This window comes from Pinus tabuliformis, chromosome J, assembly GCF_031772625.1.
Source record: "Pinus tabuliformis cultivar Carrire ecotype Pingquan chromosome J, CPIR1, whole genome shotgun sequence".
Lineage (NCBI taxonomy): Eukaryota > Viridiplantae > Streptophyta > Pinopsida > Pinales > Pinaceae > Pinus > Pinus tabuliformis.
In genome coordinates this window covers 21057993-21083178 of record NC_142295.1, presented here as the reverse complement: position 1 = coordinate 21083178, position 25186 = coordinate 21057993, and the positions used below count along the sequence as shown (strand labels likewise).

Genomic DNA, 25186 nt, shown 5'->3' with positions numbered 1-25186 from the left:
TATGGACTGGATTCGACAACCTCAGTGGACACAAGCTGGAAAATCGAACATATGGAAAGCAGTCCTACAAGTTATGCCCTTATCAGGGATGGACTCACATGGAGAATAAAGTCAGGAGAAGTTGTTAAAATAGGGATGGACCCATGGATTGGATGTGGGAACGCTCACAGACTCCCACAAGAGCTCAGAACATACCTCACTTCCAGAGGGATCTCACACCTTAACCAAATAGCAGACAATGACCGCTCTACATTTTTGCAACAAGCATGGAAATCTGGGAGGACATTACAGATCCCTCGACAATGGCAACAGCATTGGAAGGAATACACGGAGGCACTCACGGAATCCCATATCAGGATACAGGAAGGGGAGGATGAGCTAATCTGGGCACATGCGAAGCATGGAAGATACTCACCTAAGGAGGGATACATAACTCTTATGAACTCACTGAAACCACCGCAGTGTGAACCGTGGTGGAGAAGTATATGGAAACTAAAAGCACCCCCCAGGTCCAGGCTCCTCATGTGGACCATTCTGCGTCACAAAATCCCAACAGGAGAAAATTTGATCAAGAGATCTTTTCATGGACCCTTTTGGTGCGGCCTTTGCAAAGCCGACAATGAAACTGGGAATCATCTCTTTCTTACTTGCCCATGCACAAAGGAGCTTTGGAATACTATTCATTCTCATATACCTTCGCTCCCTAGGTGGCAGGGAACAACTGTTCAGGAAGCCTGGGAGGGTTGGTGGTCCACTGTATCCTCGGAAAGAACAAAAAACATCCCTTTACTTACTTGTTGGGCCATTTGGATTGTCCGAAACAGAATTATCTTTCAAAATTCTCCCCCCCACTGGCCAGCCATCACTGCACAAATCCTAGCAGACTACCAACAGATTCCAGAGGAGGAAACAAATCCCAATCCTAGGCATATCATACCCGAGAGCATAAACCAATCTCACCCCTGGGCATACTTTGATGGCTCAGCTCAAGACATTGGATGTGGGGGAGGAGCTGTCCTCCATATTACAACAAATCATATTTACAAAATCCAAATGGGTTTGGGCAGAGGGACGAACAATTTTGCTGAGCTCTCAGCAGCAAAATACACCATTCATTTTGCTTTGGAAAAACAGTGCAGAAACTTACAGCTATTTGGAGATTCAAAAACTATATGCAATTGGATAAACAAAGTTACAAATTGTCATGCTTTTTCTCTGAGACACATCATGGAAGAAATTTTCAGACTCATAAATTTATTTGACACATTTACTTGTCAACATATATACAGGGAGCGGAACATAGTTGCCGATCTACTATCCAAGGAAGCAGCGCACAGGCCTATAGGAACTTGGAGCATACTGGAGCAAATTGATGGAACCTTCCATCAGTATTATCATAGACCTTTTATAGAAATATCAGATTAGTAAAGCTCAATGGGAGCTGGACATAAAGTTTTGCTATATATTTTTGTTGTCTTTATATAAATATTATATGAAATTTTTTATCAAGCAGTTCTACACATGACAGTTATTTTTCTTGATACTCTCTGCGTAGAGTAAGTACATAAATCATTTTGAAAATCATAGCTCAAAGCAGTGTCTCCCTGCGTGGAGTACACCTCTCTCTATTTTGAATACTCAACATGATAGGCTTCTAGCCCATAGTATAGTATATGCCACTGGCATCTGCAAAATGTAATTTTCCTCATTAATGAAAATTACGACTTTTTCCAAGGGAGAAAAATAAAAATAAAAAACTTTCTTCTTTCTTATTTATGTGATCTCTGGTGGAATCAACATAGTATTTAAAAAACTTGTTTCTTATGGAATTGTCTTGTTTATATTGTTTATTTAGTTTGCCAATTTGGTGAAGTGCATTATCGAGATCCTGTTGTAGCATTTCTATTTCATTATTTGCATTTTGTAGCTTTTTCCCTCCTTTTTCCATTTTGCTAGTGCTAATTGTTTCACATTTCCCTGATTGCACTCCCTTGAACACTCTCGCTTATTGAAGAACAGGGTGTCGGGTTCAACCAATAATGCACCCATATAAAAAACAATATGTAGCTGTCGGGTACCACTGAAAATGCACCTTATGACTCCAACTTTACTCAACTCCAAAATACTCTCAACTTCAACTTAACTTGACTTAAACGTGGGCATTGACTCCCTAAATATATTAAAAAAAAATGGAGAATTATTACTCCACTTTTTCACTTCACTCCAACTTTTGCACTCACTTCACTTTTTCACCTTTTTAAAAATCAAGAAGGTAGAATTATTCACATACAACATAAGAATTTTTTTAAATTCAAACTTCATGCCAGTTAATTTTTAAATTTCATGCCCAGCATGAAAAAGGTCCACAGTGAAAGTAACTTTTAATATTTAAAATTTCATACTCTGCATTTTTCAATGCAAGTTTCTCCAACACTTATGCTTTGGATTTTCAACGCAGGTTTCATTGATGGGCTGGACTTCAGCACTTCAAAAGCTCTGTCAAATTTTCACACACTCCACGCTTGTTGCATGTTGGCTGACCACAAATCTTTTCGTTTGGAATAGGGAATATATGTTATGCTTTCTTGATTTAAAAATTTGAAGAACACGCACACAACTTCAGCAAACATAGATCTGCACACAGTTTCACACAACCCACAAGTCTCCACAATGTCTGCAATATGGTTGAAATTGATCTGCAATAAATACTTGGATTTTTTTGAAATCATAATAACACTGAAAAATAAATTGTAGTGGCTGGCATAAATAAAACAGCAGATCAGCAATTAATATTTTGGAGGAATGCCTCACTGCTTCTATGGCTCCATAGTTGGTTCCATGCATACATCAATTCTGCAACACAACACACACACCAAATTCTGATGCCAAATGAAGAATTACACCAGCAAAACTACAAATGACAGAGCAAAAATATTTGGCTATAATGCAAACACGCTCATAATTTTTCATTATCAATAGCATATATTTATACATATGGATATCTCAATCATGTCCTATAATCTCTCAAAAATCACTCCACAAATCTCTCATCAATCATTCATAAATCTCTCATCAATCACTCACAAATCTCTCCATAAATCTCTCACTAAAAAGTAACTTTAATAATTTTGAATGTATCAATATTCCAACAAAGCATGGGCTGCGCTATCAGGACGTGATTGTTGTGAGACTTGTGGGAAGAACAAGGCAGTTAATTCGTTAGGTGACGAAAGAGGTTCCCTCCTGCTCTCACGCGCGCATAAGCCGGGAGGTAATGGCAGCAAACGTGACATTCAAAGCCACTGTGTGTGGAAGAGCGCAGAGCTGAAAGAGAGATCGAGTGGTTTCTAGCATGAACCGACCCCACAAGAGGAGCACCAGCTGAAGAACTTTCTGAGTGAAACTTGCTATGTGAATTGTTTAAGGGAGCTTGGCTTGCCTGTAAGGCTGAAGAACCCACTGGACGCTGGTGGATTGATGAACCTGTTAGATTTGGGAAGAATCACTCAAGTGTTGTGACGGCTGAAGAGTTGCCTTGGGGCTGAAGTTTTGGTGCTTAACTCACTGAGGAACCACCTGGAAAAGTGATTTCCTTACCCATTAACAGCTTAGCCACTGATGAACCTTCTTGATAGTGGACTCTCTTCTCCTGAAAGTGAGTTGGAGTTCTTTGTATTGTGAAATGTTGGCATGACCCTATGTACGCTGAACTATGTGAGCCATAATGAGCTTAGCTGGTGGATGAAGGCAGCAATGGCCTTGTGACATCTTGTTTCAACTGTGTTGGTTGACTGAAAGCACCCAAAAACACCCCACCTCAAGCTTTGGAATCCAGCTCAAGGGTGACAATTGCAAGTAAGGCTTGGCTGCAGCTATCTATGGTTGGGTGGAGAGTTGTTGTCCCGATCTCAGTTGCCAACTCTAGTATTAATTCCAAATAAGTGTTTGTAACTGCTTCTTCTTGTTATTGAGCTCATGTTAAGTTGTAAATCATTGTTGTATTTACTATATGAATGGCTCATGGTTCGCTAAGATTGGAATGGTGAAACTCTGATGCATGTGTACATTGTTGTTGTGATGTTGTATCATTGTTCTTTGTGCAGGGAACACTGGTGTATATATATATAAGACCACCTGTGTCAATGCAGTATACATTGTAATCTTGTTGTGTGGTGTGAGCATTATATGCTCGCTAGGTGCCCTCAAGCCTGTAACAACGAATATTTGATGACTAACTGGGTGGCTCATTCCTAGAATTCCTGTCCATACAAATGAAATGCTTGTAGGCTTGTGTTATTTTGCTGATGTGCCTGTATTTATGGGTTTTGCCTGAAGTCGAACCAAAAAGGGTAAATTCTTGTTTACTCGTGGAAAGATGGTGTCCTTGTGGTTTTCTCAGCATCGTGGGTTCTCTAGTTGTTTTTATGAGCATGTTGGGCTTATTTATTCCTTGAGAGAGACCAGTAGATCTCTAGGAAGAGATTTGTCTGTTCCCCGTAAAATATTGAGGACCCAAGGGACCGCAGATGCTTGAGAGACTATGTGGACAAGTCCCTGAACCATGCCTTATATTTTTGTCATCAAGAACCCTAAGGTGTCGTACTTGCGAAAAGCTCAGGAGGGATAGCACCGTAGTGTGCTTCATAAGCCTTTAATGGTTATAATTAGACTCTGGCATAGGTCCAGACGTTTGCAAAACCACTGTGGTCGAGCCATGGTCGAAACATGTCGCAAATAGCTCTTAATGCAAACCAGGCAACAAGCCTTATCTCATACTTTAGCCTCATAACCTTATCCCTTGATCGCAGTGGGATTTACCATTTACCAGGAGGCTTGGAACTTGGTTGATGGCTAGGTCTTCAGCGATGCGACCGCAAGGTGTACCTGAGAGCAGAAGCTAGCTTATTGAGCGGCTATAAATAAACGATAGAAATCGGTGGAGGAAAGGAAGCTCAGGATGATGTGTCCCGGAAGGTCACAACCCCGGAAGCCCATAACAAAAAGCACAAACGGGACGCCCGCGCTGACGAGAACCGGGATGACCTGGCGGGGTTGTCGACATCGAAACAGTCGAGATGGGTTGGAGCCCGTGCGTTGGTCATTAGAAAAGCAAACTCCTAGGCGAAAGGCTTACCGTGGCGTAAGGGAGTTTGGGTTGGGGCCCGCTTGAACAAGAAGGATAATGACAATTAACGGGACTTTTTTTGTCCCAGAGTCTGTCTCCCGGAGGTGGCTAGGCATAGTACTTAAGGGAGAGTCAGCTTGACACAACACCAAGTAGCCATGGCAAAAGCGAGGCCACCGGAGCGATTTATTCAAAAGAGGAGTTGTTGGCCATGAGGAGGCGTGATCAGTGCAGAGGAGTGGCCCACTAGAACACGTAAACCTGGAGGCTAGTTCCCGACAGTTCGAAGTAAGGCACGTTTATGAGAGGGGTGGGATGACGCAAGTTGAGGACACTGTGGCCTCCATGTGAGCAAAGAAATAATTGTATTGGCGTAGGGTGGACCCATGGGACAGGTCATCCCGAAAGGGTCATGCCGGAGCAATTCGCAAGAGCACAAAAGTAGAGAGGGACTAGCTAATGAAGTCCACGAGATGGGAAAACGTCAGTGGTTTATGCTCATCAATTAACACATTGTATATATATAAGTGCCTATTTAAAAGTGAGGACTGCAAACCATGATCAAGTCGGCAGTTAATACACCTATGCCAAGTGAAGGTGGGTGATTGGCTAGGTAGTTGCGTAGGTACCACGAGGGTACCAGATGGGTGCCACGTGGCCAAGCTAATGACATGGCATCTTTTGATTCTTTAGAAGTTCAATTGATCATATCTCTTGATCTAGAGGTCGGATTGAAGTAAAGTTTATATCACCAGAATCGTCTTGTCAAGACAAATGCAACAGTGATGACTAAATGAGGTTTTACGGTAAGTAGAAATATCAAAATTTTTAGACCCCAATTCCATAACGGCACCTTGGATCTTGGGTCAACATAGTAACCACCTCCTTTTAATCAATGTTTTGGCGAGGATTAGGAGGGGGTGTGTTACAAAGAGGGAGTGGTGTCCCTTTATCCTCCACTTAACTTGGCCATACTTCAACAGCTAACTCAACCCCCCTTTTGTGGGTGAACTTGACCTCCATGATGGCAGCAAACTTGTGGTGCATTAGTGAAGCAAACTCAACCTCCATGTGGACCTTTGATCCATCACTTCATTAGTCCTCTTTGCTTAGTCACTCCACTCAAGTGGTTGTGACACTCAGTTGACTAAAAACATGTTCCCCACATGTTCCCAGTTATTTAATATCTGATTTTTCTTGTCTTTTTCTCACTTTTATGAGTAAAAGTGATTTTCCATGAGGGAAAATTAATATTTTCCACCCCAAAGTGGGTACTAGGATAATGTTGGTACTCTAAGGATGAAAAACGAGTACTCACATGCCATACAACATTTCCTAGTGCCACTTTTTTATTTGTTACATAAAAATTAATTAAAAATTCCTATTCTGCGGGAAATTTTTAATTATTAAAATCCTACAAGAACCTAATGCAATTCCATGAGACTCAAGATAATGCCTAGCATGGTAATATACATTGACCCTAGACTTAGAAAACACACTCAAGGCCCAGTTATTAAGATGCACTCCAGCTTTGGAGGATATGATTGAAAAAAAACTCAATTAATTATTTACCACTAAAAAGCAGAAATAATTATTTAAGTTAAAAAAAAACACTCTATAGGAACTACTTTAGTAACTAGGTCCCAAAGGTCTAAGCCTTTTACATAAGTTCATCATGCTAGCGACATTTTATACAACTCTCCCATGGGGGTACAGAATTTGCATGAAGAAAGAAGAGAGAAGATAGAAGAATAGAGAGAGAAGAAGGGGCAAAATTGCCCTGTTGGACTTCTGAACTTGAAAATTTTGACTGGTACCTTGTCCATTGGGCCATGGAGTCCTCCTTATTCTGCTAAGTACAACTGAGCAAGTAACATATCCAAATGGTCTGGTTTCGCCTAGTGGGGCTCTGCACTAGGCCTGCTAGATTTTGCGACAACAGGTATCAAAGCAACGTATTCTCAACAGAAAAATCAACCATGGTAAGGTTTGAAGAGGCTAGAAGAATTGATAGGCATTAGTGTGCAGATTCAAGAAGAGAATCTACAATCAAGAGAGAAGTTGCAGCACTCAAAGAAAAGATTGAAACTTGCAATGTGAACTCCAAAACTCATAAGACTCTATGGATTCAGTGAGGGATTAGTTGGTAAAACACCAAAGCTCCATCACCTACACCATGAAGAGCTAGGATTTATCCAATGTTCACTATTCAACTTATGTAGTTGGGAGAAAAGGTGAATCAATTAGATGGTCACTAAGAGAAGAGGTGCACTCAAATGTTGGGGCAACTACAACAAGAATTGGAAGCCAAGGAGGAAATGTCGACAAAACTTCAAGTAGAAGTCCAAGCGATGAAGGAAGAAGCAAAGCCTTTTATTTCTGCAATAGATGCTTGCATCATCATCAAGGAAAACATGATAAGCACATCCTCTAAAAACCTTTCTCATTATGATTCAGCAAATGGGTTTTTTAGTAGTTTTCAATTGCACACCAAGGGCATAAGCTCTAAGTTGATGGAGTAAATGGGATACAATTGGCCAAGGACTTGGCAAGAAAGGCCAAGGATTAAAGACCCATTGTAGTGGAACCTTCGTTGAAGCATGAAGGCTTAGGGTTTGGCGGTGAATAGGAAGTAGGTGATGCTCCAAACTCATAAAAGATACTTAGCATGTGGAGGCAAATAAATGCAACCCATCTCTAAAATGTTTGGCTCTAAGAGAAGCTAAGACCACCAAAGTCACCTCTATCAAGGCAAAGGGGACTGAAGCAATGGCCACTTAAACTAAAGAAATGACAACAGCAAGTGGAGTAGCTAATAATCCAATATTCAAACATTCTTGTGCAAACTTGAAGAAGAGTAGCAAGAAGATGACCCTAACCATCTATGATTACACCAACACTTAGTAAAGCAAGCCTAGAAGCACAAGAGCAAACCAAAGAGTATGCCAAAAGCAAAACATCTCTTGTTTGTTTCTACTGTAAATTGTTGGTTTTGTACAAGGATGTGAATTGTTGGTATTCTGATACATGTTGTAGAAAACAAATAATAGGATTCAATAAACGATTGTCAAAACCTATCATTGCTTTTATTGATTCTGAACATGAAAAAGATGCTACAAGAAAATACTCTTAAACTTATAGCTACTAGACTCAAGGCCCGATGAATAATTCATACATCTACCCTCTCTCTTATAGATCTGAGAAGGGTGTTTTAGGATTTATAAAAACAGGTTTGCATGTGACTCAACCTCGAAAATAGAATTTGTTTTATCCCAAATCAAACTCAAAAATATAATTTACTAATCTATCTTTAGTCAATGGTTGTTGATGTTTGTACATCAGGCAGGTACTTCTGCATAGGCCTAGGCATATCCACAATTAATCTCACCTAAACTCCTTTTAAATCTTACTCAACTCAAATCTCTAAATCAGTCTCTCGAAAAACAACCTCCTATTTCTCCTCGATCATCCAAAAAAAATCTTATGAACAAGAAGACCTCAAGTCTTCATCACATATCACATATATTCACACCGTAGTCTCCCTTCGTGTTAGAATACCAATCCTATAAGCTATAGAAATATCACTATATCCATTAATCCATCCTAATATCTATAGTAGGTTTTGAACCTATCTCATGGCTTCCCACCATGCATGCACATCCTCAAAAATAGAAGGCTCTTCCAATCTCCCATTGGAATGTATAAGTGCCACCAGATCAACAAGTAACTTATAAAGACTACCCTCTCTAACCACTCTAATCGACATAGATAGATAGGCCAAGGACATGATTCAGTTAGGGTCACGGTAGCCCCAGCCCTAGGATTAAGCTCGAGTCATGTTTGAGCGTGTGTGGGTGGACCGCTACCACAATGAGCAAGTTGTTAGATATCGCATCATCCGTCGGAAGGTGTCACCACAAAGGCAATCAACAAAGTGGCCGACAGTCGGTCTTATGCATGAAGGGCAACGCGCAGGGCAAGGTTGACAAGCCATTAGATGGACATCAACAAACCACCAGCAAAGACATCGTGAGTTGTGGGGGAGCGAGGGGCGAAAGACAAAGCACAAATTGTAGCAGGGATCAAGGGGGTGGTTGTGTGGAAGTTTGGAACAGGAAGGAGCTGCAGGAGACAAGGTCGCAGTGAAGGTTCGAGTTGTCGTCGCTCCAACAGTCAAGGCCAATGGCTGTAAACTTGGCAAAGAAACACCACAAGCAACACAGTTGTTGGACTTAGCCAAAGTCAACACAGCCAGAGGGGCCAACACAAGGCTGGCAAAAGAAAAGTATGCAAAGCAAAATCACAAATTTGCAAGCAGTGTTTAGCAAAGGTCAACCCTCAAAGGGAGAGAGGGAGACCGTACCAATGAAAGGTTTGGCGGCAAGTTAATTCTATGGATGCCTAAAGGACCAAGTATATTTTTCAGTTAAGTTTCTAACTTGGAGATGGTCGCAAACAGTTTGAGGACAAGTTGGAGTGTGCCTATACCTTCATTCCCTGGAAGGCAAGGGTTTCACTAATTCTCATGGAGAATGACCTATGCGAGTTTGCTAACACCAAACTCACCCTGCCATAGATGTTGCAAATCTGGCCATCCACAATCAAAAGGATGTGAAAGCCAGAAGGATTATCTTGGATGTCATGAAGGATCATGTGATTCCTCACCTATCTAAGAAGAATACGGCAAGGGAGATGTGAGAGGCTCTGATGAAGTTATACCAAAGCAATAATACCAAAAGAAAAATGGCGTTGAGAGAAAAGCTCATAAACACCAAGAAGACCAAATCAAACACAGTAAGTTCTTATCTCACCAAGATCACACGAGTTCATGATAAGTTGGTTGTAGTTGGGGAGGTTGTGACAGATGGGAGATGGTAAGGATGATCGTGAATGGCTTCACCAAGCCATGGGCTTCTTTCATCAAGGGCATCATGCCACCAGAGAAACTTCTTGATTGGGATAGGTTGTGGGATGATTTCATCCAAAAGGAGATTCGGGAGGAATCTCTATCAGGAGGTTGAACGAACATTGTTTGATAGCCTGACACATTGGGAGTCAAAGATGCATATGGACTTTGGCGTTGATACCAAACATGTAGTGAAGGGAGTTGGAACAATGATACTCTAGCTTAAGTCAGGGGGTGTGTGAAAAGTGAAGGACGTGCTACGGATGCCAAAACTCAATAGAAGTTTGCTCTCAGTCTCTATAATAGAGAAGGGGGGATTTGTTGTAGCATTCCAAGATGGATAGGCATCGATCAAATCTATGGGATCTAGCTCTAACAATGGCCACGTCATTGGAGCTAGAGTGGGAAACCTGTACATGATAAAGGGCTAGCCTATTCGATTAATGGTAAGTAGCAAGATAGTGACAAAGAACAAGGAACGGGAAGGTTCGAAGGTTGGCAGAGTAGAGGGAGTCAGCCTTCAGGTTCAGGTAGGGAGGACCAGTCAACAGATCTTTCCAAGTTTATCAAGAAAGACTCATGGTATGAGATGACTTTATAGTATGTTCGAGAACGGGAGGCTTCTCAAAACAAGTTCAAAGAGAGCAGGTCTTTGGTGATGATCCAAAACCAAGTGGCAAGGAAGGCTTCCAACTCAAAGGGAGCAACCATGGTAGTGGATGCAATGTGGGACATTGTTCCAAGATCAAAGTTGGTTCCAAGTGATAGAAATACCTTCCTTGCTAAGAGGGAGTGTTGATGTTTGCAACTCGGGGAGGTACATCTACACAAACCTAAACATCTAGGCGTACAAAAGTCACCTAATGAACCCTTGAACTTTAGTAATTACTTTAATAATTAAAGTTATTTCTTTTATAAGGAAAAAGTGAGTTTAATCTAATCTAATGCAAAACTTATTTGCATTAGTAAATTAGATGAATCTCAACCATCGATCTCAAGTGAGGCGAGATCTAATCTTGCACATCAACCACTTTGGAGACTAGGGTTGCAAATTTGGTCATAACTAGAGCTTGTAAAAGAAGGATTAGGCCAAGGGAGAAGACACGACAAGGGGCACAAGGCATTGGCATCTCAATGATGGGTGAAGAAAGAATTCTACTCAAGTATCTTGTGTCTGAAGAAGGTGCAATGGGGTTAGAAAGGAGATCCAAATCAGCCAAGTCTAGAGCTTGATCAGCTAGATCAGATCCAGATTGATGTATGTATTTTCCTCAATTTGGGTTGGTTTCCTAGTAAGGGAGTCGAACCCAATTCTAATTAACAAAGTGAAGAGTTGTGATTGGACAGAAATTTGTGCGTGTATGCGTATGTGAGATAGGTTAATTTAATGTGCTTTCGTTGAAAAAAAAATTGTTTATGTTAAGAACTCAATTGTTCTTTTATTCAATAGATGTAAATTTGCTAGGAATTAATTGTCAGGATGTTAAGTTTAGAAACTAATAATGGCACGTTCCTCTAAAATTAGCTAGTACTGGCACATGCCTCTAAGATTAGCTAGGAGTGGTGTGTGCCTTACTTAAGGCTAGTTGGCAAGAACATGTATGCATGCACCCTTTCCTTGTATAACTCAAGAGTGATATGCCTCCTCCTTGAGAACTATGATGCACCCTCACTAGCTTCTATAGGACATAGTATAATGTTGCTAAATAAGTGCCCATATATACTACTATAGAACACAAGTGCCCAGACCTACTACTATAAAAGATTGTCTAAGGTATTTCCACTAACAAAAGAGAGTTTGATCGTACATGAACCAAACCACATAATGACTAAGATAATAGGTGTGAGGGGCTTTTGGTTGTCAAGTGTTTCCTCCATGCTTCACACTCTAGACAAGTTACAAGGCAAAATGTAAAGGGCACAAGACTAAAGGTTAAGGTCGAGAAAGACTAGCATGTGTAAAGGTAAATATAGGAATTGAAGCCAAGTCTAACTCCAGACAAGGGAACAAGGAAAGGGCTAACAGCCTAGAGCTTGAGACATGCTCCACATCACAACAAAACTTTTTCCTTATAACAAATGCAAGTGCCCCATGACACAGAGGGTGGTAAACTACATGGACACGAAGGGCGTCAACACATGGACTATCTAACCAACCACATGATGCCACATGGCACTTTGGAAAATGCCAAAGTTGCTTGAATTCAACAAAATTCAAGACATTGGGAAACTAAAACCATCTCGGGGAAAACAATTGTGCAGTCATTGACGCTCCACATACCATGAGCATTAAGAATAAAAGGAAGCTTGAGAAAGGAAAACAGATTATGAGGATTATTCTAGTAAAGTAAGCTATTTCATGCAAAAGGGACCTTGCTGTGAGACAAGAAGGACCAAGGTGATTTGACATTCCATTTTGATGTCGGTCGCATCCTACTTCCCTTGAAACTCATTGGCCCAACTTTAATTGATTCTAAATGCTCATGATTGTGCTTAAACTTATTGTGGAAATCCCACAATCCCTTTAATCAAGATTGTGCATCGGGGTTCATAGCTATGACATCAGCGATTTCCATCTTCTAATGCAACTACAATCAACTCTTCAACTACATGCAGCCCCAAATTTAGCAATAGGGCTTAATAACAGATTGAGCCCACGAGACCGAGTGTTATGACCTAGCGCTAACCCGACAATCGCTATGGTTTTATCAAATCTGGGTTTATCGACTTTCCACAGTATAAACAAGACCATTAAATCTTACATTTTAAGGCTTCATGTGCTTACCCCATTCCTGTCACATGACCACCTCATATAACTTGAGTGCTAGAGGAGGGATTAAGCCTCATCGGATACATAAGGCAAGGTTCTTTGGCGTGTTATGATTCTACCCAATGCATGTGCCAGTAGAGGTTGGAGTTCTCACCAGCAGATGGAGGCGAAACCTATTCCTGCTTGTACGCAACCCCAAATTCCTTCAATGTTCGACACTAAGCACTAGCCAAAATGCAATGAAACCATCATTATAAACTCAAGGCCAAAGGCACTCAGCCACAATACTTGAGCACAATTTGATGTTGAATTGGTCCTTACAGTGGTAACCCCAAAATTCCTTCGTTCACCAAACTTTTCACTGAATATTACTAGCCTTTCATTGTGCATGAAAACCTCGTTTAACTGGCTTGGATCTCTTGTGGGGCCCCCCTGCTCATTCTGCCAAACCACTCTTACACCCCCCCAGTGCAAAAACCACCCAATTTGCTGGAACATGGAGTGAAATTTGAGACTTCAAGCTTAAGCAAGAATTTGATGGAGATTTTAGCATCACAAATACTAGCATGAAATTGGAAATTGTAACTTAGCCAAAACAAGAATTAAGCATGCAAACCCCGAAATAACCATTGTTAACGATTAACTTATGATCCTCGAGATAAAACCTACAACCACTCAATCCTCCAATGGGTTGATTATCTCAAGAGGGAATCCTCGCTACATTGTGTGATGTCCCCTCTAATTAAAATTAATAAGCAACCTCACTAATTTTGTTATTTTGGTTAGATGGACACATTTTTGGCTTAAGACTTAGGAAAAGGGGATAGAAGGGGGCCACTTAATTTTGAGAGAAAGAAAAGGAAACAACATTGGGAGAAAGGGAAAAATCGTGGAGCTAGTGGAAGGTGAGGGCCACTCCATGTGGAAGACGCACCCCCTTGGAAATTCAACTTGGAGGGAAAAGGAGGAAAGAGGAGATTCGATGGTTGGAGCCCACAAGGACAGAGGGAGCTGGAAATTATAAATAGGAGATGGAGCTCTCATTTTGGGACTTTTTGATCATTTGACAATTGAACCTTGGTTTGCTTGTGTTGTTTAGCCAAGTCAACAATGTGATGTTCAACACAAGGGATTTCCAAGTGAGAATCTCACCCTACCTTCGGTGGACCATGTGTGCATCCCTAGGAGGAAATTCTTGTATCATTGGGGGTTGTTCCGGGAAGTATTGCAGGTGATCACTGTGGGTTTCTGGGGCAAATTGGGCGTATAGGCAGAATTTGCACCCCCTTTAGAGGAGCAACTACAGCGCAGATCCCTTGTTGGGTTTTTGAAGGGAGTCCTTGCTCATATTTTGCAGGTGAATTGGAGTGAGAGTCGGGACCAATTCTATGGGAAAAATTGTAGAGCCAACACTTACTTTCCAGGGCCTGCGTAGAGGCCTTCCTAGGCAGATTCATGGGAGCTAGGGAGCAGAGTTTTTGGGCAAAAGAAGAGCAGGGTTTTCCAGGAAGATTTTGAGGGAGTTTGGGACAGACGTTTGTTGGTGATTTTCTGGTGGATTGAGGGGCTTTGGCAGCATTTCTCCAACAATCCGTACAGCCCGTGTCACTAGGCAATTCACACTTTTTGGTGGGTCTTGGGGTGGTTGTTCGGGTGGACAAACCCTTTCTAGGTTTTGGTGGATATATGGAGGGGAGGCTACAACTGAATTTATAAAACTTTCTAAGCACTTTTGAGGGTCAAACATATGTTCCCTTCTACTCAGTAGTAGCAGAATTTACTGGGTTGGCACCGAGACTTGGGGAGAGCAATTTCCAGCACTTGGGCAGCTCCATTTTCACTTGGGACTTGACTAGCTTGCTATAGCAAGCCCAGGTTCCTCTTCTTCATTTATATGTACCTTGCTTTCACAGTTAATAAAATGGCTTGGCTCTTGGTACAATTTCTGGTGCAATTTGTCATTATGTCAATGTGTTAGTTTTATGGTTGTTGGTCTATGTTTTATTTGTTGTTATCACTTAATATTTCCCACTAGGAATATTATAGTGGTATTAGAGCACCGGTCTTGGCTTAGCCTTGGGGTAAATCTTCTATGACCCCAGAAGACAAGCAAGACATTACCTACGGGAGGCATAGGTATAGGACCAGAGAAAGAGAATTGGAGATCACAGCTGATTCTAAGGCCCTAAAGCAAGGAATAGAAAAGGCAAGCATGGTGGAACTAGTGAGCAAAGAACAGGCAGCCTTCAATAGCCTCTTTAAGGCTTTGAATGATTTGGCCAAGGCGCAGAAAGATATGTTGGAAGAAATAACAGAATCAACACAAAAGTGTCCACAAGGAGTTCATAATAGGGGAGAGTCGAGTGCATCCCATCAGTTCGACCACCATTTGCCCTTTGACCCATCCTCACGCTTTTAGTGGGCCAACTCGATCCACCTTCCTCAAGTTTTTGCCACCTGGGATTGGAGAGCAGGCAGGACAAGACGAGATGCTCGTGGGGGACTACATCCGTGAGTGGCCATCGATGGGGGAAGAGTTTTGAGCTACATTGAGCTTCAGAGATTACTGCCAGTTAAAGCAAAACAACAAGGGCAGATGTGCAGGAGGTTCAGGCATGCAGAGCTCAGGGTTGCAACATACCATTGGGAGGATGTATCTCCCCACATTTGATGGGTCATCCAAGTGCATGGCTAGAGCATGGTTGGAAAAACTAGACACTTATTTCCAACATAGTTGGACGACGGAGTTGTAAGCCATTAAGATGGCCACCTTGCATTTGGAGGGGGGAGCACATGATTGGTGGTGGTTCCACAAATTGACTACTCTAGGGCATGCTAGTGTAACCTCCTATGAGGACTTTACACAGAGGGTTGTGGAGCAATTTGACAAGAGGGATCCTAAGACCCATTTCAGAGAGCTAACCTAGCTCAAGCAGACCGACAACCCAAAGAATTACATAGCAGAGTTCTTGGGGTTGTCTATGATGGTGCCAAACTTGTCAGAGGTCGGGAGGGTTTATACATTTGTGGAGGGCTTGGTTGAGACTTTGCGTGAGCTAGTGAGATCGAGCAAGCCCACTACACTTTTAGGAGGTAGTGAACCGTACACGGGATTTGTAGGATGCAATTCCCAAGACGAGAGCACCAGTGCCACCTTGAGCCCCATTCCCACCGAGAGGCCGAGACACTAGACCCCCACCACCAAGAGATGTTCAGGGGCGTGGACAATTAGATGATGAGACTAGGAGAGACCTCCGTATGAGGAAGTTGTGCTTCACTTGTTAGGACCCATGGGCACTTAGGCATACGTGCACCAAGGGCAAGGCCCATTACATACAGGTGTTCTCGGATAGTGAGTCGAAGGATGACATTGAGTAGGAGGCAGCGAGCTGCAAACTATTGGAGGAGGTGGAGGAGGAGGAGCACCACCCCCACCTGATGGAAGTCCTTTTAGACCCACTAAAGGGGTCATCGCTTCACTAAGGGGAGTCCCCAAGTACTTAACATTGAGGATTAGAGGCACAGTGCAAGGGCAGCATGTAGCGGTTTTGGTGGACAGTGGGGCTACCCACAACTTCATTGATGTGTAGATGGTGGAGCAGAGAGGCATACAGACAGAGAGCTTTTAGGGTTTTTCAATTTTGGCACCAGAAGACAAGACAATGCATTGTACCAGGTACGTCCCTAGTCTGACAGTGACTATGGGAAATTACTCAGTGACTGATCACTTCTTTGTGGTCGAAATTTCGGACACCAATGTGGTGATGGGAGTACAGTGGTTTTACTCTCTTGGGCGTGTCACCACTCACTGGAGGAAGTTGGAGATGGAGTTCACGGGGCCGGATAGGAAGTTGGTTATGCTGAGGGGCATGCACTCGTATCCACCATAGATAGTGTCGGCACATAGGATGGAGGCGGATTTGAGACGTGGGGATATAGAGTGGGCAATAGAGCTCAAGATTTAAGATGCAGGGGATAAGCCCTGGCCACCACATCCGGATATTCAGGCCATCTTAGACAGGTACTCGGCAGTGTTTGGGGACATTCCACTAGGACGACCACCTAACAGGGGATTTGAGCACACTATTGAGCTAGAGGAGGATGTACACACTATGATCACCAACCCATATAAGCATCCCAAGGCTTATCGGGATGAGATTGAGCGAGCTATACAGGAGTTGCCCGACTTGGGACATATCAGGCCTAGCTCTAGCCCTTTCGCTTGATCAATGGTACTAGTGAAGACGAAAGACGAGACGCTCTGCATGTGCATAGATTACAGGGCCCTGAACAAGAAGACCCTGAAGAACCGATACCCGATACCCCGCATAAATGAGTTGATGGACGAGCTTAGAGGAGCCAAATACTTCTCCAAGATAGATTTGTGATTGGGATACCATCAAATTCGGGAGAGGGAGCACGATATCTCGAAGACAACCTTCGAGTGTCATTATGGCCACTTTGAGTTTTTGGCGATGCCCTTTAGGCTAACCAACGCACCTGCTACCTTTTAGTCATGTATGAACCATGTGTTCCGCAGGCAGTTGCGCAAATATGTCTTGGTTTTCTTTGACAACATACTGATCTATAGCAGGGCATGGGAGGAGCACCTACAGCACTTGGAAGTTGGAGGAGGTGTTGTGCATCCTAGAGGAGCAGCGACTATATGCCAAGGTGTCCAAGTGTGAGTTTGGACTTACAAAGATGTTGTACCTTGGCCACATTATTGGTGAGGATGGGGTGCGAGTTCACCAAGAGAAGATCAGGGCCATCAGAGACTGGCCTACACCCAGGAATGTGACGAAGTTGCGGGGATTCTTGGGCATTTTCACTTACTACAGGAAATTTGTACGGGGATTCTCCTAGAAGGCCGCCCTTCACTGATTTGATGAAAAAGGGAGCATTTGGATGGGCAGAGGGGGCGTAGGAGGTTTTTGAGTGCCTCAAGAAGGTGATGAGCAGTTTTCCATTGTTGCACTACCAGATTTCATACAGCCTTTTGTACTAGAGTGTGGACATCCTATTGCTTTCGAGAGTCAAAAGTTGCAGCCCCGTGAGAGGTTGTATCCCATTTATGACAAGGAGATGTTGGCCATCATTCATGCATTGGCCATGTTTCAACAGTGTTTGGTAGGCAACAAGTTCAAGTAAAGACTAACCACGACAATCTTAGATTCCTTTTGGAGCAAAAGCAGTTCTAGGAGAGACAGCAGAAGTGGGTGAGAAAGATTCAAGCATATCACTTTGACATAGAGTATGTCAAGAGACGACAGAACGTTGTGGCAGATGCGTTGTCTAAGAGGCCTGTTACCCTCTCACTTATGAGCATTACCCCGGATTGGAGGACACAACTGTTGGTTGAGTACTCCAAGGATCGTCATGCATGCGAGATCCTTGATGTCAAGGTAGAGGATGACCGGTACCAGGTGATGGATGAGGTGATCTATTACAAAAACCAGATTTACTTGGTGCCAAGCTCTCAGTTAAGGAGATTATGCAGGTTGCACATGACTCTCCATTGGCATGACATCAGGGATTCCTTAAGACATACAGGACCATTAGAGTGTTTTACATGGAGGGGCCTCAAGGAGGACGTCTTGAGGCATGTACGGGAGTGTGATACATGTCAGACGATAAATGGGAGAGTATCTCCATGGACTTCGTCATAGGGCTGCCCGCGATGCAGGGCAAGGATTGCATTTATGTGGTGGTGGAAGTTTGCCCATTTCTTTGCTATTCCGCTCGGTGCTCAACCTCGCAGGTAGCAGAGTTATTTTTCAAAGAGGTGTTTAGACTGCATGGTCTCCCAAAGACCATTGTTAACGATCGAGACAATAGATTTAAGGGCGATTTCGGGCAGGAGTTGTTTTGGTTTGTGGGTACTGAGCTCACCCCTGGGCCCTAGTACTATCTATCACCCGCAGACCGACGGACAGACAAAGATTGTGAACAAATGGTTGGAGGGCTACTTGCACAATTATGTGACGGGGCAATTGCATGCGTGGGTACGGTGGTTGCATCTTGGCGAGTACTGCTATAATACTACCTACCACATGTCCATAGGTATGTCTTCATTCCGAGCTTTGTATGGTTATGATGCACTGACTTTTGCTTACATGAATTTTGGAGACAACAGGGCCAAGGATTGGATACAAGAGTGTCAGGATATCCTTAGAGCTCTCAAGGATAACCTACAGACTGCTTAAAACAAGCAGAAGTTGTATGCAAAAAGGGGCAGAGTAGAGAGGCATTTTGAGGTTGGGGACCTAGTCTTCTTGAGCCTCCAACCATATAAGCAGTCCACTCTCAAACAAAGAGGGGCAAAGAAGCTTAAAACCCATTTTTATGGGGCCTTACAAGATCACCAAGTGAGTTGGGGAGGTAGCATATGAGTTGAAGCTTCCCCCATGAAGCAAGGTCCATAACATATTTCATGTTTCCTTGCCTAAAAGAGGCTTTGGGACAGCAAGTACCAGCAGCTACAGAGCTGCCTACTTTGGATGACGAGGGGTACTTGGTCCTGGCGCCTAAGGCTATTTTGGAGACTAGAGAGAGGAAGCTAAGGAACAAGGTCATCGGGAAATTTTTGGTACGATGTAAAGCCCTGCCAAACGAGGATTCTACATGGGAGGGTGAACAGATTTTACAGCACCCAACATTACAATTGCTTGAGGACAAGCAACATTTGGGAGGGGAGGACTGTGATGTCCCCTCTAATTAAAATTAATAAGCAGTTTCACTAATTTGCAATTTTGGTTAGATGAACACCTTTTTGGCTTAAGACGTGCGAAAAGGGGATAGAAGGGGGGCACTTAATTTTGGGAGAAGGAAAAGGACACAACATTGGGAGAAAGGGAAAAATTGTGGAGCTAGTGAAAGGTGGGGGCCACTCCATGTGGAATAGGCACCCCCTTGAAAATTCAACTTGGAGGGAAAAAGGAGGAAAGAGGAGATTTGACGAGTGGAGCCCACAAGGAGACAGGGAGATGGAAATTATAATTAGGAGATGGAGCTCTCATTTTGGGACTTTTTGATCATTTGACAATTGAACCTTGGTTTGCTTGTATTGTTTAGCCAAGTCAACAATGTGTTGTTTGGCACAAGAGATTTCCAAGCAAGAATCTCACCCTACCTTTGGTGGACATTGAGTGCCATCCCTAGGAGGGAATTCTTGTATCATTACAGGATTGTTCTGGGAAGTATTGTAGGTGATCATTGTGGGTTTCTGGGGCGAACTAGGCGTAGAGGCAGAATTCGCACCCCCTTTAGAGGAGCAGCTACAGCGCAAATCCCTCGCTAGGTTTTTGAAGGGAGTCCTTGCTCATATTTTGAAAGTGAAATGACAGATGGGACCAATTCTGTGGGAAAACTTGCAGAGCCAACACTTGCTTTCGAGGGCCTGCGTAGAGGCCTTTGTGGGCAAATTCGTGGGAGCTAGGGAGCTGAGCTTTTGGGCATAAGAAGAGTAGGTTTTTCCAGAAGGATTTTGTGGGAGTTCTGGGCAGACATTTGTTGGTAATTTTTTGTTGGATTGAGGGGCTTTGGCAGCATTTCTCCAGCAGTGCGTAGAGCCAGTGTCACTGGGCAATTCGCACTTTTTGGTGGGTCTTGGGGTGGTTGTTCAGGTGGACAAACCCCTTCTGGGTTTTGGTGGATATATGGAGGGGATGCTACAGCTGAATTTATAAAATTTCCTGAGCACTTTGGAGGGTCGAATATTTGTTCCCTTCCAGTCAGCAATAGCAGAATTTACTAGGTTGGCACAGAGACTTGGGGAGAGCAATTTCCAGCACTTGGGCAACTCCATTTTCACCTGGGACTTGACTAGTTTCTTGTAGCAAGCCCAGGTTCCTCTTCTTCATTTATATGTACCTTGTTTTCTCAGTTAATAAAATGGCTCGGCTCTTGGTACAATTTCTGGTGCAATTTGTCATTATGTTGGTGTGTTAGTTTTATGGTTGCAAGTCTATGTTTTATTTGTTGTTATCACTTAATATTTACCACTAGGAATATTACACACCGAGATTATAATATGCAGAGACTATAGATATGAGAGGATTTAGTTGTCTCCACTCATCACAAAATATTAACACAACACTACAGAGGTCAAACACACAATGAATAGAGGATGTTTCACACAATTATTATTAGCACAAACTATGTACAAATTGGCTTGATTCTACAATGACTAACCCATTTACTCTCTATCGGACTTCGCTTGGTCCCTTAACCTCTCCTATCCTCTCCTATTTAAAATATCTAGTCAATAACCAAAAGTTCCCCAATTTTGGTACACCTATCCTCCTCTCTAGAAACTACATAACACTTCAGCCTAATTATTTGTCTCTTTTTTCAATGTGCCACTTGGCCAAGAATACTCATGAAAACTCCCATAACAAACCTAGATTCCCTTCAAGAACTAGGACACGTATTTACATAAGAAATTTACTTAATTTAAACAAGTTTTAATTCAGGGAATCCACTCCCTTTAGAAAACTCCAAGACCCCTTTGGTCTAGGCAACAAATGATTCACATGAGTTTATGCTCCTGCATCACATTTGTGGATGACAAGATGATAATTCCACTCCTAGAGAAAGAGCTCAAGCAGTCAAGAAGACTATCAAAAAATCCATGTTGAACTATGTTGATTCAATATTTTGGAACCACAAACAATTGGTTCACTAGGGCACTAAAGGCCAATTTCAGAAGTTGCCCACGTTACAACAATGAAGAAGGAGATAGTCTTCAAATTGACCATGAAGGAGATTCAGAATTCATGCAGAGAGGGAAAAAATCAATTTTAAAGCTTTTGGCAACACCAAGATTCCAAAGTAAAAGAAGGACAAAATTGTAGTTGTATCTACAACAAGAGATCACCTATAGTCTAAGTCACATGACACAAGGACCTGGGACATGAAGGACATGAAAATATGAGTATCTGACATATAACATGGTGACCCCCCAGAACATGACACGAAGGACACATTATATATTATATATTAAAAAATATAACACATTAGTGAATTACACATAAAATAAGAAATATATAAAACATTTACATGATGATGATACAAATTCAATCATACAACTAATACACATAACCAAAATAACATTGAGTGCAATCCATCTTTGAACCAAAAAATACAACAGAGAGGCCCAAAATGCCATATAGAGTCCAAAAAAATCATGCGACAACAAATAATTGGTTCTACATATCATCAAAATCATTGCCTATCTTGGGATCCTCATCATCAATATCACCCTCTAAGCATTAAAATAAGATAGAAAAAGGTTAACATGTCAATTAGAAATTTTGCTTGAGCGATAGGTATATTTTTAGTAGGGTCATGACAGACGAGTTCAACAATCAATGCCTCCAACATCGAGGTACATATTGGGCTAGGTCCTCATAAATAAATGCTAGTTACATACATACATGACCAACTCAAATGGAAACGTTGCAATTCCCCCAATCCTGAAATCCTAAAAATTGTTAAGTCTACCAGATTTTGAGTGGGATCTAAAATTCTACTTTCTCCATATGAAATCCAATGAGATCAGAACCACACTCAAACATCTTGAATCAATTAATGGTAATGTTAAATTTTAAGTAAAAGGATGAAAATAGAAGACGAAGGAGGATGTCACTTTTACTTAATTGCATAGCATTAGTAGGGCCTAGACAAATGGACTTGCCAACACTTGGAATCCCTTCTAACACTGCTTAATTGTCCTTAGTTGCACTCCAAAACCTTTGAGAGCTCCAAACCTATGACTGAATTGCATAAGAATGAAGCAATAAATCAATTTTAAGATGCTTTTTCCCTAGACACTTGTCCAAATTTTGAGACACCAATAGGGCTCATGTCGGACACCGGTCAAAATCGAGTCACTCATGTGTCGTGTCTGACACATGAAATACATGACATGAGGGGCGGAGGATGTGTCATGTTACTAAGCCTACAGTTTAGTTGGTGAGTCTTCCTTTCAAATAAGAGGAAATCCTTGCCGAAATTGCTAGGTCATAATGCAAAGAAAACAAGAATCTTTGTTATACACCAGTGTTTGCCTAGATGGGTGTATCAAGCACTCAAGAAGACTAGCAAAAGAGACATGTTCAATTGTGTTGATTCAATATTTTGGAATCACAAACAATTAGTTCACTAGGGTGCTAAAGGCCAATTTCAGAAGTTGCCCACATTACAGCAATGAAGAAGGAGATAGTCTTCTAATTAACTGTAGAGAAGATTCAGTATTCATGCAGAGAGGGGAAAAATCATTTTAGCCTTTAAAGCTGGTGGCAAAGCCAAGATTCCAAAGCAGGAGGAGGACAAACTTGTAGTTGTATCTACAACAAGAGATCACCTATAGTTTAGTTGGTGAGTCTTCCTTCCAAATAAGTGGAAGCCATTGCTAAAATTGCTAGCTCGTAATAAGAAAACATGAATCTTTGTTATGCACCAGTGTTTGCCTACTTGGGTGTACCAAGAGTAGATTACGGGTGGTGCCCGTTCCTTTTTGCTAAAGTCATTGGCATAAAAATAGCAGAACTTTAACTGAGCCTGATTTGTGATCTACGTCTTCATGATATTCTTTGCAGTTAGGCAAGCCTCCTCTTTGATGTCAGTTTTCCCGTTTGGATTTCCAAGTTAAATCCTTTGTGTTCTATGTGTGTGATTGCTTGAGTTTGCTGTTTCATATTCTTTGTTTACAAGCACAGTAAAATCTGAAGATAGCAATAGCACAGTCATAAGATAATTACACAGTAGTAATTGACAGAAACAGGACACCGCAAGATAAAATAAACCAGCAAGTTAATGACATTTAATTTTTCGCATTTAAAAGAAGTTAATAGCATCCATAATGGACAATGGACTTGATCATAGGCTGATCAGATTTGATATTAACTGCTAGTGAAAATTGTTCTACTGAAATTATATTATACAACCAAATTCTCTACATTTTGTGGAAGATATGGACTATTTGAGATTTCATTCATAAAGTCACAATTGTTATTATTGAATGACATTGTTCATGGTTTTACATTTATACTTTTAAATGCAATTTTTCTGAGAATAGCTCATTAAAAATTCGTGTAAGGTTATATTATACATGTATACATTTGTGGTAGGCATATATCATATTTGACATTTTATGCATAGCTTTACTCCACATTTTGAAGGACAGCATTCATGATTTCACAATTGTATTATTCCAGATAAAAATACCCGAAAATAACCATTATTAAAAGCGTAGTAATATGACAAGTCAGCAAAATCAAGCATTATAAGCTTGCAAGACGTTGATCGGGATTAACAATACACAGGAACGAGTTTTCTATTATAAAAAGAAAGAAAAGTTAAAGCAAATCAGAAAATCGCGAAACAAATGCGAATGACATTTTTTAAATTAAAGAAAATTAGAAAATTGCACAACAAATGTAGAATTTACGCAGATAAAATACCGAAGGCGGCCGTCATCTAACTTATGCACATAAAATTCCCAGAGAACTAAAAATAATTCATGATTTTTTGCTTCTCTAAATCAAAAAGGGCTTACTTGATAGAATCCTCAGAGCTATTTGCATCTGCAGATCTCGCCGGAACAGTAGCTAATTCAACCACAGGCCTGTCATGAGCGGCTACGGCCCGGTAATGTCTGCCATCCTGCGCCCCGTACCGCCCGTTCTCGGGTTCGACTCCACCGTTTTCCATGATCTTACAATCAAAATAACCCTGTAACGCCGGGCGATTGAATGTCGCTGAAACCCCGGCCAATCAGAGAGGCGAATGTCGATATTAATTGAATTTAAAGATGAGGTGGGAGAGGGGAGCACGAAACCGTAGATCTGTGACGTATATAATTTGTGTGTAGACTGCGCGCGTCCCCTTTCTCCCACCAAAGTATCAGACCGCAAACCTAGGAGACTTCTAAATATCCACGTCTCTGTGTGTCATGTCATGACTCGGTAAATCTTTATTATTATTTTCCGTAAAAGTGTTTTGGTGCATCGTTTTTTTATTTTTCTTTTATTTGTTTGCATTTGAAAGTTCTATGTGCTTTCTATTTGAACTTGTATCTTCTACATATTTAAATAAAAATCAAGTGTTTGATTCATACTTTGTTGTCATTTATTGACCTTGCCTTCATAAATATATGATATTTCATTCTTGAAGGTTATATGCGAGGTGGTGTTTGCATTTTGGGTCATGGGATGAGATTATGTGATTTCATTTAAGAGGACCAAGTAGTATATAATATTTTTTGGAAAAAATATTATTAATTTTATAGTTTTTTCTTTCGGCATAGTCTAATGAATAGATGAAATGGTTCTTTTTCAGAGTATTTTTCTAGTTAATTTTTATTAAAATTTGATGAAGATTT

The 25186-nt window shown here is 41.6% G+C and overlaps 1 long non-coding RNA gene across 1 annotated transcript; it reads right to left on the bottom strand.

Annotated features, from left to right (window-relative positions):
- Positions 1-2804: 2804 nt before the first annotated feature.
- On the bottom strand, positions 2805-24767 carry LOC149225211 (uncharacterized). Its single transcript, XR_016246946.1, has 2 exons — positions 24362-24767; positions 2805-2853 (listed from the first exon to the last, which is right to left on the bottom strand). It is a non-coding gene; the product is annotated as an uncharacterized LOC149225211 (long non-coding RNA).
- Between the last annotated feature and the right edge of the window lie 419 nt (positions 24768-25186).